General features: G+C 40.8%; 1 protein-coding gene across 5 annotated transcripts in view; it reads right to left on the bottom strand.

Moving 5' to 3' along the window:
- Positions 1 to 17,784, bottom strand: part of tanc2a (tetratricopeptide repeat, ankyrin repeat and coiled-coil containing 2a) — a 591,670-nt gene that overhangs the window by 252,419 nt on the left and 321,467 nt on the right. The window lies entirely within an intron of this gene.

The following is a 17,784-nucleotide window of genomic DNA, read 5'->3' as shown; positions in this document are numbered from 1 at the left end:
AAGCACTCTAACCTTCAAGATAAACCTCAGCATTTTAATGCAAAAGAAAAGCTAAGGAAATTCCATAACAAGCATGTATATACGGTCTAAATTAAACAATGCATGTCACCCTTGGAAACTATTGCCCTGATAGAGCCAAGAGAAGAGTGCTTGCTTCAGGAGTCTGATGTCAGACATGCAGATAGTGTGACAAACCCATTGAAACTGGCTGTGGTTGGTCAGAAATTCTGTGATGGGCGCTGTTGGGGACAGGAAGTTGTTGCTGGTTCATCTATACTGCCAGAGAATTTGGAGGAGTTTGCCGAAGCACCATTGACAGTACTCCTCCAGTGCTTTGAGTTACCTAATGCAAACTGTTCTTGACTTTGAAACATTCAGGATGGCAGGGATCACTGTCATTCTATGATGTTGGTCAGAAATAATACTTCAAGAACATCTTCAATGCCTCCTTGAAAAAAAGTAACAACCTCACATTTACAGGAATCCTTGGTCCAAGACTTCTCAAACTGGTAGGGGAACATAAGTGAAGAATTCAAGCACTTCAATCTCACTTTAGAAGTAAAGACCAACAGTGGGAGAAGCATGGAATAATCCAATCAGCCTACCCACCTGCCCCTTAAGCTCTACCTGACCTATCTGTGGCAGAAACCAAGGACATCTCAGAATTCACAGAAATGTCAAGAAGGCAAGGCATCTTCAGCCCCAACGGACTGCTGAAGAAGAGTGCATGCCACTGTCAGAAAAACTACATACGAGAATGTTGACACACTTAAGGGATTTAATTTTCATTTCTGAGATTGACATATGCAAGGAAAATGCAAGGAGAGAGTCAGCTGCAAAAAATTAAAAATGATCCATCTCTCCATCTATATAACACAGAGAAGAGAATGTAATACATCCGAAGACAGCACACTGCTGATTATCTTTCGGTAAATAACTGTTTGACTTCACTGAAACTGCAGATGTGTCAAACCATTCCACCTTGCTGGCTTGTTTGAGATCTCTGTGGGAAGGCAATTTTCAAGAAAAGTAATATTTTAGTGTGAATTTGCCTACTTTGACTGGGTAATGAAGTGCATGTTGCTCTGGATAATTAATTTAAATTGTTGAGTTGTAGCATGTCTAATTGCATCAATGTTACAACTGCTGGGGGTCATTTCAATGAAGCATTTTCAAGCAATTTCAAGGAAACATTTGAAGAGTCCCACTGAAAACAGCATTTGCAATAGAGAATCACTGCCTCCTCCACAGGGAGGCATTATCCGCCTTTGTAGCCAAGCTTCACAAAATTCCAAAAAGTATTGTTAAAACTGAGAATCACATTAATCAAAAGAAATCAGGACCTTTTCAAGCTTGAGACAAACAATGGGCAGTGGTTATACACATTTGTATTATCATGCTGAGGCTCCTTGTCTACCCCATGGCAAATTGTTGTTTCATTGTCTCGTATGAACTTCGATGCAAGCTGGCAGCATTCGTTGAAATACAGCTCAACCAGCAGAGCAGTTCAATAATGACACCCGGCTAGCTCACGTTGCACATCTTCAGATATTTGATCAGCTGAATGATTTTAATGTCTCTATGGGGCAGAGGGCACAATTGTTTTGAGCAAACAGACAAAACTGTTGCACTCGAGAAAAGTCTGTGCACCAAACATGTTTCAAATGATAGAATAGACATGTTTCTATTTTCCACAAACACAATTTTGGAAAGATTCCACTAACCGAGGAGTACCAAAGAAAATAAGCAGTAATTGTTAAAATAAACCACATCATTACTTTCCAGATGAGCAACTCAAGGGCAAAGAATGGATATGGAACCAATTTGGAGTTGTACCAGAAAACCCCAGTCTACAAAGGTGAGGGAAGGATCTCATCTGGCCACATTATCTTACAAAAATACACTTAAATGTGCCTATGCGAGTCTTGACGCAGTGCTGCTGGAGTATATCCTACTCTTGCCTGCCAAGCTTTTACAATCATTTTGTCTTTAAGTTCCACATTCCTGTGTGAAACTGGATTCTCTGTCTTGAATCAACTGAAGATTTAAAGCAGGAACAGACTGGATGCTCAGCCCAACCTTCGGATTGCACTGACGGCAATTACACTAAAGCGAGAAACTCAAAGAGAAGCAAGGTCAAGTTTCTCATTAAATGGAAACTATCACGTTTTAAATAACAAATGAAATAGAGATTTGATTTTTTTTAGATTTTGCTGCAGTATTTAACCCCTTAGTAACTATTTTAAGAGTGCATTCAGTCCTTATTACTTGCAAGGGATAGGGGCACAGACTTCCCACTATAACAAAAATCAAGGATACCATTAAGGTCTTCTCTTATGCACCCGATACAATCCCAAAAAAAACAATTGTTCCCTATATTGCCCTGAAACCATTAATACACACTAATAAGACATTAAAATGTTTAAATCCTGAAAAGGAAAAAGAAGACCACTGTTCGTGTTTCAGAATTTTTAACAGGGAATTAACGCATTAAAATGTGAAACTTAGATTGTGAAGGACCTTGCAATGTTTAAAAGATAAACCATGTGTGGAACTAGACAAGAAAATGCGATGCAGATGCACACAACCTAATGGTGTGAGAGATGTATGTGCCAAAATAAATCTGAATCCATTCCCACCCTTCTGGAGGCTTTTAAATCTTTTCAATGCTGCTCAAAGTCTCTAAACAAAACTCAAGAAGCAGTCGGGAGCTAACCTCACGAGGAGGTGGATAGCAAATCAGCAGATAACAAGGACTGAGTGTATTTGCTTCAAATTCAAAGATGAATGTCCCATGGCAATAAAGGAGTCACAGGCTGATAGCACTTCCGCGAATCAGAGTTATATAGCACAGAAACGGGCCCTTCAGACCACCACATCCATGCTGACTTTTTGGCCCATCAACACTAATTCCATTTACCACATTAGTTCCATATTGTTCTTTGTCCTGCCGATTTAAGTGTCCATTTAAATGCCTCTTAAATATAGTGACTGTATCTGATTCCATCACCTCCTCTGACAGTGTGTTTCAGATATCAACCACTCCCTGTGTTAAAAAAAACTTTCCCCTCAAATTCCCTTTAGAACTCCTTCCTTTCATCATAATCCTATATCCATTTGTGGGAAAAAGAATCAGACTATATACTCTAGTCTATGCCTCATAATTTTGCACACCTCTAGCAGGTCACCCCTCAGCCTCCTTCGCTCCAGGTAAAACGAAGCCAGCCTATCCAATCTTTCCCCATAACTAAAGTCCTCCAATCCAGGCAACATCCTGATGTATCTCTCTGCAGTCTATCCAGCAAAACCACATCCTTCCTATAACATGGTAACCAAAACTGCGCACAGTGTTCCAAGTGCGGTCTAACCAGTGTTTTTAAAGTTGCAACATAACATCCCCACTTTTATTTTCTATGCCCTACCTATGACAGCAAGCATGCCATATGCCTTCTTCACTGCCTATCTACCTATGTTGTCAAAAGACACTGAATTGATTTCCATTTCCAACATTAAGACACTTAAGTTGCTTTAACTTGTAGACTGTGATAATTATTTGGGGCAAAACACTTATATTTTCTTCTTGAACATCCTTACCTAGTCTGGCCTCTATGGACTCCAGACACACCCAAGCAGTTGAATGTTAAATGTCCCCTCAATTCTAGGACAATAAATGCCAATACTTCCATCAATGTCCACTTCCCATCAATGAATTGACATAATTTACTAGTTACGAAAAAATAACTGCTTTGTCCCTAACGGACTTGATGACACACTAGAAGAGCAGAAACAGCTGAGCGATAAAATTCAAAATAGTTTTTTTTTACTGGCAAACGATGGCGATTAAAAGCTAAAATGTGCAAAAGTTGGAATAGTTCAGCTTCTCCGAATAATTCCATGAGAAACAAATTTACTGTATTTCTAATCATCCATTAAATTCTCGTTATCCGTGGATCTGCGTACTTGCGTAATTGGCCATATATTGCTAGCAGTGTTGCTAAATATCATATATCCCTCCAGAGCCCTTTCCTGTAGTGTCCGCTGAATCCCATTTCCATGAGATGGACTGCATTTGCCATCTTGTGCTGGCAAGTAGTGAACTACCAATAATTGGTGTGCAGCTGGAGAAGGGGTCAGGTACCATTATTATTCTTTACAAGTATGTAAAATTAAATCTACCTTGCACATTATTTCTAACTCTTCCCATGTCCTGTAATCTCCAGTTTTTGAGTAGATAAGTTTGAGTAACCATTACATTGAAAACAGCTAGCATTGCAGCTAGAGCCAGGGTCAGTATTCGGGAACACCAGGGGTCAGAAACTTGGATAGGTTTGCAGTTTGTTGCTTCAGTGGTTGCCACTAGTTTTCAGTTGCTGCGAATGGTGAGAAAAGTCTAAAGCTGGTCAAACTCCTCCCTATAAGGTTGCAGTAAATCAACAGCAAATCTCACTTGTTTTTACATACTGAAACACACCAAGCTGTAACAAACATTGCAGTTGTTAAATCCATGACTGCTGTATGTCTTTGCAGCCTTAGTGTTATTGCTGGCTGTCTTAGGTGCACCTGCATTTTCATTTGCACTTAAAGTTTATGTTCCTATCCTTTGTGGATAACAAGGACTTACTGTCCATAAGCAGAAAAAGTAAGGAGAGACAATCATTTTCTTCTTAGGCATTCCTCTGGGATCAGTGACTTGCTCCCATTCTTGTTTTATGGGTTCGCCAGCAACCCGGGTTCAATTCTGCCACTGTCTGTAAGGAGTTTGTACGTTCTCCCCGTGTCTATGTGGGTTTCCTCCAGGTGCTCTGGTTTCCTCCAACATTTCAAAGACGTATGGGTTAGGAAGTTGTGGGCATGCTATGTTGGCGCCAGAAGCGTGGTGACACTTGCAGGCTGCCCCAGAACACTCTATTCAAAGATGCATTTCACTGTGTGTTTCAATGTGTATGTGACTAATCAAGATATCTTATCTTAATCAGGCCAACGTGGGAACTGTAGAACTCGTAGATGGATTGGGCAAGAGCTGACTGGTGGCTAGCTTGTGAGATTGTGTCCTCCTTCCACCACTTACATGGGGCCAGTGTGCTCCTGATGTACAACCTCCAGGTTCTCAATACCATTCCAAGTGCTCCTTGACCACTTGGATCAGTAATGGGCCAGAGATTCCCAGGGGTTGGTGGGTATGTTGCACTTCAAGAAAGGTTTGGCTGTCTATATGTAGAGCCAAGGAGATGGGTGAGATTTTAATGAATATTTCTCATCAGCTGTTACTGTGGAGAAGATCATGAAACCTAAGGTACTGAGGCCAATGAGCTGTGATGTCTTGGGCCATATACAAATTACTAAAAAGGTGGTATTGGCAGTCCGAAAGCACATTAAGGTGGATAAATGCCCAGGGCACGACCAAGTGCATCTCCGAACCCTGTGGGAAGCTAGGGAAAAAGCTGTGGAGGCCTTTAGAGATATTTGCATCATTTTTAGCTACAGGTGAAGTTTGGAAGACTGGTGGATGGCTAATCTTGCACTCTTATTTAAGTAGGGCAGCAAAGACAAGACAGGGAACTACAGGCTTGACATCAGTAGTGACTTACTAGAGGGGATTCTGGGACGGGATCTGTCAGCAATTGGATAGACAAGGACTGATTAGGGGTAGTTGGTATAGCTTTTTGTATGGGAAATGTCTCAAAGAAGTAACCAAGACAATTGATGGGGGCATGGCGATAGACGTTGTCCATATGGACTTCAGCACGTCATTTGACAAGGTCCCGCATGGAAGGCTAGTCTGGAAGGTTCGATCGCATGGGATCAAGGGAGAGCTAGCTGGCATGGACAAGTTGTGCCAAATGGCCTATTTCCATGCTGTATTACTCCATGACATCCTTCAATCACTCTCAATAATCTTTCTCAATACAACGGTGTGCTTCATCGCCAACACACTTCCCAGATGAGTGGAGCCAATCTTCAAAACTAATGAGTAACTGTTCAACCTATGGCAACTACACTCTAGAATCAAGATCATTTGAACATCAGTAGTCAAGCTTTAGCATGCATACGATACTTGCATTTGTGTTTGCTCAGAGGTCAAGCTGCAAGACATTATCGATTTGTTCACCAAAGCAAACAAGAGGATAAGCCTGGCTCTCAATGTCAAAGAACTCTACTAACCTGCCCCCACTGTCCTCCAACAATAGTGGTTCACTGCAGTTCCCTGAAAAACGTGAATCACTTCCCATATCTCAGGAGACAAGTCCATCTTCAACAGTTAGGGACCCTCACCATCCAAGGCATGCCCTCTTCTCATTACTACCAGCAGGGAGGAGGTACCTCACACACAAAATGCTGGAGGAACTCAGCAGGTCAGGCAGCAACTATGGAGGGAAATGAACAGTCGACGGAAAGGAGTTGTGAGGAGAGGTACAGGAGCCTGAAGACCCACACTCAACGATTCAGGAACAGCTTCTTTCCCTCCGCCATCAGATTTCTGAACAATCCATGAACCAACGAACACTACCTCATTATTCCTTTTCTTTTGCACTATTTATTTCTGTAATTTATAGATTTTTGTGTCTTTGCACTGTACTGCTGTTGCAAAACAACAAATTTCATGCCATATGTCAGTGATAATAAATCTGATTCTGAAGTCAAGACAAAGGCAGATAACAAGAATGAAATTCACCACTGCCTTCAGTGCACCAGCAAAGCTTTTTGTTAATTGAAGAAATGGGTTTTTGACAATCAATTCCATCAGACCTAGCAGAAAACTCATCGTCCACTAACCAGCAGTGATCTCTGTCCTTCAATGTGCTCCTGAGAGCTGCCCTATCGACATCAGGCATCTCAAAGCAGTGAAAAAAATAGCACCAATGCTATCTCTGCAAAATCATCCAAACTTACTGGAAGGATAAGCAAACCAACATCAGTGCCTTCTGCCAGGCCAACATCTCCAGCACTGGAGGTCCTTACTGCTCCCAGTCAGTTAAACTGGACAGGCCACATCATTTGCACACCCAATACCACAATGCCAAAACAGACACTCTACCCCAAGCTGTGTCATGCAAAGAGATTACCAGGAAGACAGAGAAAAAAATAAGAGACAATTATAGACTAAAGGGCAGAGCAATGAAAGCCATGCAAGAACAGAGGGACCTGTGAATAACAGAGAACCTTATTCCAGGGCCACAGTGTAATACTCATTTACCATACCCATTTGGGTGCACAAGGTTTTCCAGTCCATGCTATCATGTAACATGTTAAGGCACATTACTGCCAATAAGTTAGAGCCAAAGATATATGGATACTGAACACAGTGATGTTCCATTGAGTAGGTCAGATACTCCCTAATGTTTCCTGAGACTAACAGTTCCCAGATGCAGTTGCAAAATCATCGAATGAGGGTTGCACCAAAGGACAGCCAGTCCAACTCACAAACAGAGAAATCCATTCCTTGAGCTCTAGGATGCTCCCCCAACTCAACTATGCTTTTGGGTTAGAGCCATAGAAAGATACAGCACAGAAACAGGACGTTTGGCCCAATTAGTCAATGCTGGCCATCAACCACCCATTTATATCCCCCCCCTCCCACATTTCACACCCACACACTAAGGGTAATTTACAGTTAACCTACTAACCTGCACCCTTTTGGGTTCTTCAAACCCCCTGCCTCGAGAAAGCACACTAATCTCAAGGTACAGGACCTGAGGCAAAACTGACCTGATCAGATCTGCTAGGATTGCAGATGAAGGGGATGGTCTCTAACTCAAGTCTTGCAGGGTGCTGGGCAGCAAATATCTTTGAGGGGGAGTGAGAGGGAAAGTAGTGGGGGGGTGGCAAGGGAGTCAGGGAGTTGGAGTAAATGCAAGGGAGCCTGGCAGTTGGGGTAATACTGAGATCATGGAGGGGAGGGGGAAGAGATAGTGTGAGAAAGAGTGAGGGGTGGGTGAAAGAGTGAGGGGTGGGTGAAAGAGAGAGAGAAAAGATAGAGTAGGAACAAGAAGGGAGTGGTGATTGAATGACTCCTATGACCCCTTTGACATCTGCAATCACCAACAAACCCCAACTCTTATTCTCCCTTCTTCCCCAACCATTAACTAATCTACATGTTGTTGAACTACAGCCTCATCTAGATCTCCCCTAAGTCTATTCAGGCAAGCCTGTAAAATCAAACTTCCCAGGTGAGGAAACCCAGTACAAAAAAAATTGCAGCACTTCATGCTATGTGCGTGTCCTACCTCCCAAACATTGGGAACAAATGCATCCTAAAAATAAAAAAATACGTATGCCTCAGAATAAAATCCCATACACATCACTTATCCCACTACATGAAAATCACACCCGGTAAATATTGGGGACTAAATATCAACATATCTGGTACAATCATCACTATGTCAGTATAATCAAACAATGATACTAGGAACAGGAGAGATAATATTGTCCATGTTCAGAAGCTAATATTGTAACCCAAGCTACAAAGTAGTAGAGATTTATTAGTGGAGTCAGTCATGTGGTATATTAAGGAGAGCGAAATCATGTGAAATTTAAAACTACCTCATTTGTACTGGAAATAAATGTCTAATTTAATACAGCCTTAGATCTGTGGTAACACTCTCATCAGAGCTTCAATGTCTGCAAAATTCATTTCAGCTCTGATACACTTAAGCAAAGCACAGAATGCTGGGGGAACTTAGCGGGTGAGAAAGAGTGAGAAAGACTCAACCCATGGAGTTCCTCAAGCATTTTGTGTGTTGTATCAGATTTCCAGCATCTGCAGTCTCTCTTGTGTCTCTGATGCACTTAATTTAGATTGTCATTTCAATGCAGTACTAAGAGTGTGCTGAACTGTTAGAGGAGCAGTTTGGGCAGGCAGCAGCAATGGGAGAGGGGGAGGGTCTGACAGATGTAGGGGATTCCATGCCACTACTTGAAGAGGGGCAGGGAAATTCTCCAGGTGACTTGATTAACATTACCCAACATGGCCAAAACAGACCAGATTGCCATTTATCTAGTTATTGTCCATGGGACCTTGCTGTGGCACATCCCCCTGCAATGCAATTGCAACTACATTTCAAAAGTATTTCATTAGCTGGGAAATATTTACAAAATATGTTCTGGGACTTAAATTATTGTAGAAATCTGAAGACGGTCATATAACCACAGGGATTACCAAAGTAAAGCAATCAGTGTCGTATCATTTTGGGGCCAGCTGCAAGCCCTCAAAACATACCAAAGACCAGCAAGTTGTCAAGAGAAAAACAGATTATCGGGTTAAGCTAGCAAGAAATATTAAAACAGTCAATAGAAGTTTTTATGTGTATACTCACTAGATTGATCCTTGCAAAGAAGAGTTTTCTTATGAGAGGAAAGTTTGAACAGATTTTTGCCCATACTCAATGAAATTCAGAAGAATTAACGGTGATTTACTGAAATGTGTAAGATTCTGAAAAGGCTCAACACGATAGGTACTTGAGGGCACGTTTCATCCAGTGTGGGAATCCAGAACTGGGAAGCATAGTTTCAGAATGAGTCGTCCTACATTTAAGACGGAGATGAGGTGAGGTATCTTTTTTCAGAGGTCTGTGAGTATTTGGTATTGTCTACCCCAGAGAGCTGCAGAGGCAGAATCACTGAATATATTCAAGGCAGAGATGAACAGAATTTTGGTCTACTGGGTCGCCGAGGGACATAAGGAACAGGCCAGAATGTGGAGCAGAGGTAAAGATAAAATCAGCCATTTTCTCACTGCATGGTAGATTATGCTTGAGAGCCAATACTCCTGCTGCTATTTCGTATGTACTGTATATACGTATAGTACATAAAGCAAGATAAAACACCCAAAACTAAATTTACTGCTGAAATAAATTTCTGTTGTAACCAGTGTCTTAAGGGTGTATGGGGAGGCTCTGCTTATTGATACTAAAACCTCAGATAAGACATCAAGTATCTGGAGGGAGCAGCAAGTATGAAATTTCCACCCCATGTTTTTTAATACCTAACCCTCACCCATGTAATATTACTTGATTTGCACTCAAGTGGAAAGGAAAGCAGCAGTAGGCAATTGGTGAGATCAGTTTAGGAGGTCATAGATATAATGGAAGACTCACCAAGTCACCAAGGAGGGCAATTCAATATGGTCTCACAAGAGAAAATCCAGAGAAGGTTAAGCTGTGCCTTTCGTAATATGGCACACCTGCTGCCAGAGGATTGTGACACTCTGCAAACTTGTGACAGCAGCTGAGTTGTTTCACCCAGGTAAAAATGCCGTGAATGGCTTCCCAAAGGGGTTCAAGTTAAATCTGATTGAGGTCCATTGGAATCAGCTATTGCATCACAGGAAGTTCTTAAAGTGGTGGTCAACAGGATTGCTGTGGGACTCATCATCCCTGGCAGGATGAATTAGTATGTGTTCTTTCCTATTTGACTTAAGATCAAATTATTAAATGCTTCAATAATAGATAACCAATTACTTATTAATACAGATCATTCTCACTATTTTTATTAATAAGAAATTTTGGGCCAAAATGATCTATTGATTTATAGACTTGGAAATATATTTTAAAATGAAAATGGAAAATGGAAATAAAGTACTTCTCTTAGCTGTACATGATCAGCTGAGAAGAGAATTCAAAAACATTGCCAGAAATGTAAAATTAAAAGCTAAAAGTTCTTTTTTTATACATTGCAATTTTTAATCAAGAAGCCAGAAGCGATCAGCATGTGAAAGTATCATGCAGTTCCCATGCAATGAATAAATGAAATGTGATTTTATGAAACATAATGGGTAACATAAAAAGGTGCAAACCCAGTAACATTGCTTTCATCAGTTTAACAAATCATTTTAATGTAATCTACCTCTGTAATATTTTAATGGCCAGCACCCCCCAATCTGCTTCGTATTACTAATTGAATGATTCATTTGAGAATTGTCACTTCCATTTAAGAATATTTCGACATCTATGGATTAATAGATTATGAATCCATAAATCATTTTCCTCCAAAATTTGTGAAAAATTAATGGTGAGAATATCCTGTACTATTTGTAACATATAAATTGTCCAGCAACTTATGATGCAAAAAAGACATGGTAGTTAGTAAATTGCAAATCACCACAAGTTGCTGGGCAATTTCAGTTGTTTCAGTTAGATTTGCAAGAATAACATTGAGCTTGTAAACCTCCCCTTGATTTTCATGGTTACTAATTGCCCAATGAACTTCCCACAGAAAGCACAGAAATTAAATGTAGGTAGTCTTTTAACAATGCAATCGATATCAATCACTGCCATATATTCTCTCTGGCCCAGAAAGTAAGTATTTTGAACTTAGATTCTCTTCTCTTCAGGCTATGGATTGTTGCTGGAGATTTTGAAAGAATAAAACTTTAATTATAAGATTTTTCTCTTGCATTTTCACTCTGCCCTCTTAGTCCAATCTCTATTTTCCTCCATTCAATTTTTTTTTCTATACTTGTTTTGGCATTGAATTTACCTCATCTAATCCACCCACTTTTTCCAACTTTCAATCCTTAAATGGCACTGTTATGTCGTTCACCATGTTACCCTTACACTCACTAGTTTGCAATTCCAACAACTTCGTGGTCAAAATGTCTTATACATAAACATGCAATAACAAGAATGATGATACTCAAAATGTTCCATTCCAGCAAAATCAAAGCCATTAAATCTGGTGGGTGAAAGGGAGCACGGGAACCGGGGCCCGTGTGTGTGGGGCAGCACGGGAACCGGGGCCCGTGTGTGTGTGAGGGAGTGCAGCAAACGTGATCTTCTGAGCCAGATGCTGAAGCACCTGAGTTTCCTAATGGACAGATAGTGGATTATCAGAGTTTTACTGTACTTGTGTAGGATTAATCTTCCATAAAGGCATTAGTTGAAGATTTCAGCTTCTAAATAAGGGCTCTTAGCCAGACTGCTTGGAAACATCAGTTTGCCTGGCACGAAAACACAACTTCATATCTAAAACCATGAAGAGTTACATCGTTGACATCATTCCATTTGCAACTTCTCAAAGCAATGACACAGTGCATGCCTACCTGGGCTGAATAGTGGGAAGTAACATCTGTGCCACAGCAGTTCCAGGCAGTGATCATCTTTAACATGAAAGAGTACAATCACCTGCCCTCAATATTTAATGTTATTACTATCACTAAGGTTCAAGCCGAACACATACATGGGAATACCACCATCTGCAAGATTCCCTCAAAGTTACACAACATTCTGACTTGGAAAAACATCAGCAGCTCTTATCAACATTGGGTGTCTAAATCCTGAAATTCCCTACCAAGCAGCACTGCCGGAGTACCTGCACCAGAATGACTCCAATGGTTGAAGAAGTCAGCTCACCATTACCTTCTCCAGGGCAACTAGGAACGGGCAATGAATGCTGGCATTGCAAGCAACAGCCACATCCTGAAGAATGAATAAGTCTGTTTGTACATTTAGTTATAGAACAATGTAAAGACAATTTAGTCTGGTCTGTTACAAGGCATTGAATGGAAACCAAGTTGTGCCAGGACAGGTAAGTTAACCAGCAATGCACTGTGAACCAACACATGTTTTGTATACTGTGAAAACTACACACAAGTGGTCCCAGGCTTGCACACTGCACACACAGAAGCTGCCCCTTCATTCATTTCATCATTGAGAAAGGCAGGGAGATGAGGGTTGGGTGGGCTGGGCAAATGGAGGAGATCCACAGGAAGGGTTAAACAGACTTCATGATCTTGGACCTGATCAGGCAAGTGCCCTATATTATATTCATTGTGAAGACACATTTCTGTAGTACGAGTGGCCTGGAGATGAGCAACTTAATTTCAATGAAATTATGCCCATACATGCTTTCAATGCCACCATGCATACCTCAGTGCTTCTGTGTACAAATGCATGGAATACCAAGAGGAAAGTCATTCAGGAACCGAGCTTTAAGTATACATTCACTCTTTGTGGTTAGTCTTCTGATAAAATTAGAATGTTTGGTGCACATAAATATCACAATATTCAGTCAGATTTCGAAGGCCATTATCTTCTCCCCATCAGGCCAAGCCAAATTAATCTTAGATAGAGTAATAATTAAAATCTTTGCTTGCTAGAAATAAGCCAGAGTTTTTAAAACATGTGCCAGGTGTAAGCAACATTTTCATGGAAATTCCTTTAATTTTAAGACAACTATGTAAAAAACACAAATAAAAGCCAGCCCATCAACACATCGTCTTTCATAATGCATTAATACACTTTGAATAAATCACAATTTAAAACATGCTTGCATGAACTTAACAAAGAAACATTGCAAGCATCAACATTTTTCTACAGGTACAGAGCCACTGCTTTAAAATAATGTATACTTAAGCATTATTTTTACAAAAAGACTTCTTTTCACCATGTTATTGTTCTATAGGTTGAATGGTGTGCAGGATACTTAAAAACCCTGGGAAAATTCAGTTCTACATTTGTGTAAATAATTTAACATACTAAGAGGGAGGCCACTGTTGGGTGCACTACCCACATGATGTGGAAACATATACGTTTAAGTCAGTTTCTGAAATTCAGAAACTTGAAATCAATCTGCTAACTTTTCTCCATTGAGCATAAAGAGGACAAATTTCTACTTGTGTAGGTAACTAAGTTCTTGTTTCTCCTAATGTCACCCCATCTTCCAACTGAGATTGCCTAGCACATTCTCCATTCTATTTTTCTGTTTTGAGTAGCATCTTTATCTCATGTACCAGAACTTTTCTCCATAATACATTGACGAACGTGAGGGGCTAAATGATATTCTCAGTTCAGCTTAACCTCAAAAGAGACAGATATTTGTTTCAAATGATCCTGTGCTTCAATATCTAAATGTTGTCTTGTTAATCAATTATAAAGCAGAACAGCATGAAGGGTATTATGCTGACAAGGATTCTTCAATACACAAGGCCTCACCTAAATTGTGATCTTGCTGAAATTGCACATTCTGCAATACCAGGCTTTGACCACACTCTTTTGGTCCAGATGACGCTGGTGAACTGTCCTCTTAAAGTGCCACAGTCTTTCTGGCAAAGGTGCTCCCTCAGTGCTGTTGGGTCAGAAATTCTGGGTTTAAAACGAAGCAACAACGAAGGACTGGTGATACATTTCCAAGTCAGGATGTTAGGTGACTGGGAGGGTAATCAGCAGGTGGTGATGTTCCTTTGTGCCCTTCTTCCTGATGATAGAAGTCATGGATGTGGGAGGTGCAAGTGCAATTGAACATTTTGTATTCATCAGCAAACTTCCCCACTTCTGACATTATGATGGAAAGAGCAGCTGAAGATGGTTGGGTCCAGGATAGTGCCATGATGAACTCCTCCAGTAATAGCCCGAGGCTGGAACAACCTGTGGCCACAACCACCTTCCGGTCTGCAAGGTATGACCCATTGGAGTGGAGTGTTTTCCCATTGATACCCATCAACTACAGTTTGGACGTATCTCCTTGATGCCACACTTAGTCAAAGGCCTTGATGTCAAGGGCAGTCACTCTCAAATCACCTTTGATCCAAAACTGTGATGAAGTCTGGAGCACAGTGACCCTTGCAAAAGCTCAAACTGGGTATAGGTGGGTAGAATATTGGCGAGCAAATGTTGCTTGATTATATTGTCCATGGCACCTTCCTTCACCTTATTGATGATTAGCCACATTAGATTTGTTTTGTTTTTTGTGAATATAACATACAGGCCATCACCAGGTTACACACACCTGTTATGGAAACCCCTACACATGAACAAGCTTCCATTAAATTCAGAAGTCTGATATGTTCATTCCTACAAATGGCAGGACTAGTTCCCCCTCTGTCTCTCTCCACTTCTGTATTTGTTCTTTCTTATCAGCCTTGTGTGCTTTTGATGCCATTCATTACAATGCTGTGAAGGTATAGTTACCAATAGTGAGTGAATTTTGCATATTTTCTGACTTACGGACAAAATCGACTTATAGACATCTATAGAAATGGAACCCGTTTGTTACATGGGGATGGCCAGTGTCTGTACCTGCACAGTTTTCCAAGTTGCTGATGTCAGTGTTTTATCTGTACTGGAACAGCTTGGCCAGAGGCCTGGCTAGCCCTGGAGTGCCAGTCTTCTGCATTACAACTGGGATGTTGTCTGGTCTTGTAAAATATGCTGGATCCTGTGCTCTCAGCTGCTTCTTGATCACATGGAATGAACTGAATTGGCTGAAGACTGGCTTCTGTGACGGTTTGGCAGTTTGGGCTGAACACAGCTATGAATACTTCAGCCCAATCTCCAACACTCATATCCTGGGCCCCACCATCATTGAGGATGGGGATATTCTTGGAGCCTTCTCCACCTGTTACCTATTTTACTGTCCACCATCATTTATCATAAGAAAAACTAGGACTTCAGAGCTTTGATCTAATTTATTCATTGTGAGCTTGCTTTGCTTTGTCTACTGCTTGCTGTTCAGCATGCACATAGTTTGTGTTGCAGCTTCATGGGCTGGCACTTCATTTTTCGGAATGCGTACTGCTGCTCCTAGTATTTACTGAAGGTTGATCCCTTGGTTTGATAGTAATGGGAGAGCAAGGGATATGTGAGGACAATGAGATTATTCATTGTGGTTGAATATGACAGTGGTCCACAGCATCTCATTGATATCTGGTTTTGAGCTGCCAGTTACGTTCCATGTCCACCACATTCAGCATGATTGTGTATCACACTGCACAATGAAGGATGTCCTTGGTGTGAAGATGAGACTTTGCCTCCACAAAAACTGTGCGGTAGTCATTTCAACCAATGCTATTATGGATGTACTTGCTATAAATGGATGGGTTAGGACAAGGTCAGTCTAGCAGCTGTGTCCTTCAGGAATTGGCCAGCTCGATCAGTGATGGTGCTACCATGCCACTCTTGGTGATGGACACTGGAGTCCTCCATCCAGGATATATCCTGTGTCCTTGCTCTTTTCAGAGCTTTCTCCAACTGTTGTTCAATATGGAAGAGCGCTCATTCATTAGCTGAGGGAAGATTTTAAGTGGTATTCAGATGGATTGCCCATGCACTTCATGGGGTCTGCGGTCGATGTTTAGGTCTTTAAGGACCACTCCTTCTTGCATATATGAGTGTGCTAGTGGCACAGGACATTCCCAAGGACTGTGATAGAGGACCCTGTCATGTTGTCTGTAAGGCATGATTCTGCAAATGTAACTATGTCAGGCTGTGGCTAAACTAGTCTGCAGGACAGCTTTCCCAATTTAGACCAGTCCCCAAATGTTTGTGAGGAGGATTTAGCAAGGTCAACTGGGCAGGGAACAACTTTGCTGTATCCAAATTGGTGTCTAGATCAGTGCCAATTTTATTCTTTCTCTGTTTAAGTAAAGCAGTAACGGTACAACTAATTGGTTGGCCCGTCCACTTTAGAGGGTACTTAGAGTCAACCACATGGAAATCACATGAAATTGTGATTTCACCTTCCCACACAAAAGGTGCTGGTCTCTCCATTCTCTCATAATAAATTCACTTGTGAACTAGAAGCAGTCAAGAGATATTGGAACAAAAATTCAGTTTTGATTGAAAGTACTAAACACTTAGGAGATTATCACCTGCCAGCTGTACTTAGGCACATTTGATTCCACTGGTCAAAACATTTTCCGTTTTATGTACTTACTAAATATTTTGAAATATCTAATTCCAATCACAAAGTATTTTTCGCTTAAAGCATTTTTCATTTAAAGCACGTAAATAGAATTTAAATATGCTTAATATATTTTAACTAGCATTATAGATTAAGCTTAACTACTCGGGTACAACAAACATAAGGAAAACACGAACTATTAAACAGGAACATTTACCAAGCACAGAACATGGGATACTTCCCAACCTCCTGCTTTCCACATGTTTAGGATTTTCAGTGATAGGTGGCTAGTGTGGTGTCTGCAAACACTACATCATCCACCACATTGCCTCAGAGGCTTGCCAGTGAGACAAAGAAATAGGCAAATACAAGATACAGCCCAAATCCAAACATTCACCCAGAAGACTTCATAACACCAGTAACTTCTGTGAACTACCAGAGACTTCAGGTCAAATCTAACATGCTCCCAAGAACAATACTAATTATAGGATAGCGACATTTTCACCAGCAAGGGGTGTGTGTGCGCGTGAGGAGGGGGTGGGGGACGCGATGCAAGGTGGGGGTGGTGTTACAAGAGCCACACTGACCACCTCCTGCAAACATTGCATATTAGAACTGACAAATACCTCAGAATTTCCCCAGTCTGGAAATGATCCATAACTCAGTGAGACCCTGAGAGGGGAAGAAATATTTTTAATAAAAATCTATGCATGAGGCAGAGATAGTAGACAAGATGGAAAATATACTATCATCAAAATACAGAATTCCTCTCAAGCAAATGCAGTCGACAAGGTAACATGGAAGCTAGCAAGCATAATCTGCAATTAGACCTCCAGTACAGAATCACAAGATTCTGTTTGCAGATCCCACATTTCCAACAAAATTTCCGCACAGGATATCCTACAAGATATTTGAAAAGGATCATTTACGAATCGAATCGGCAAAGAAATAACAAATTACTGCATGAAATAAACTACGCACTGCAGTAAAAGATGAAGCACATTTTTATTTAGTTTGAGTCCTTGGTTCAAAGTCCTTGTATCGAAGCTTTTCAAACATTTTTATTCCCTATTCAAAAATGTATTTGCAAAACATATAACTTACCTAAGTCACAAGAAGAAATATGACTATTCTGAATGCATTTTCTAAGCTCAGCAAGGACTTTCCGCT

This window comes from Pristis pectinata, chromosome 25 (assembly GCF_009764475.1).
Source record: "Pristis pectinata isolate sPriPec2 chromosome 25, sPriPec2.1.pri, whole genome shotgun sequence".
NCBI classification, from domain to species: domain Eukaryota; kingdom Metazoa; phylum Chordata; class Chondrichthyes; order Rhinopristiformes; family Pristidae; genus Pristis; species Pristis pectinata.
Note: the sequence above shows the minus strand (reverse complement) of the source record. Positions and strands in the feature narration are given on the sequence as shown.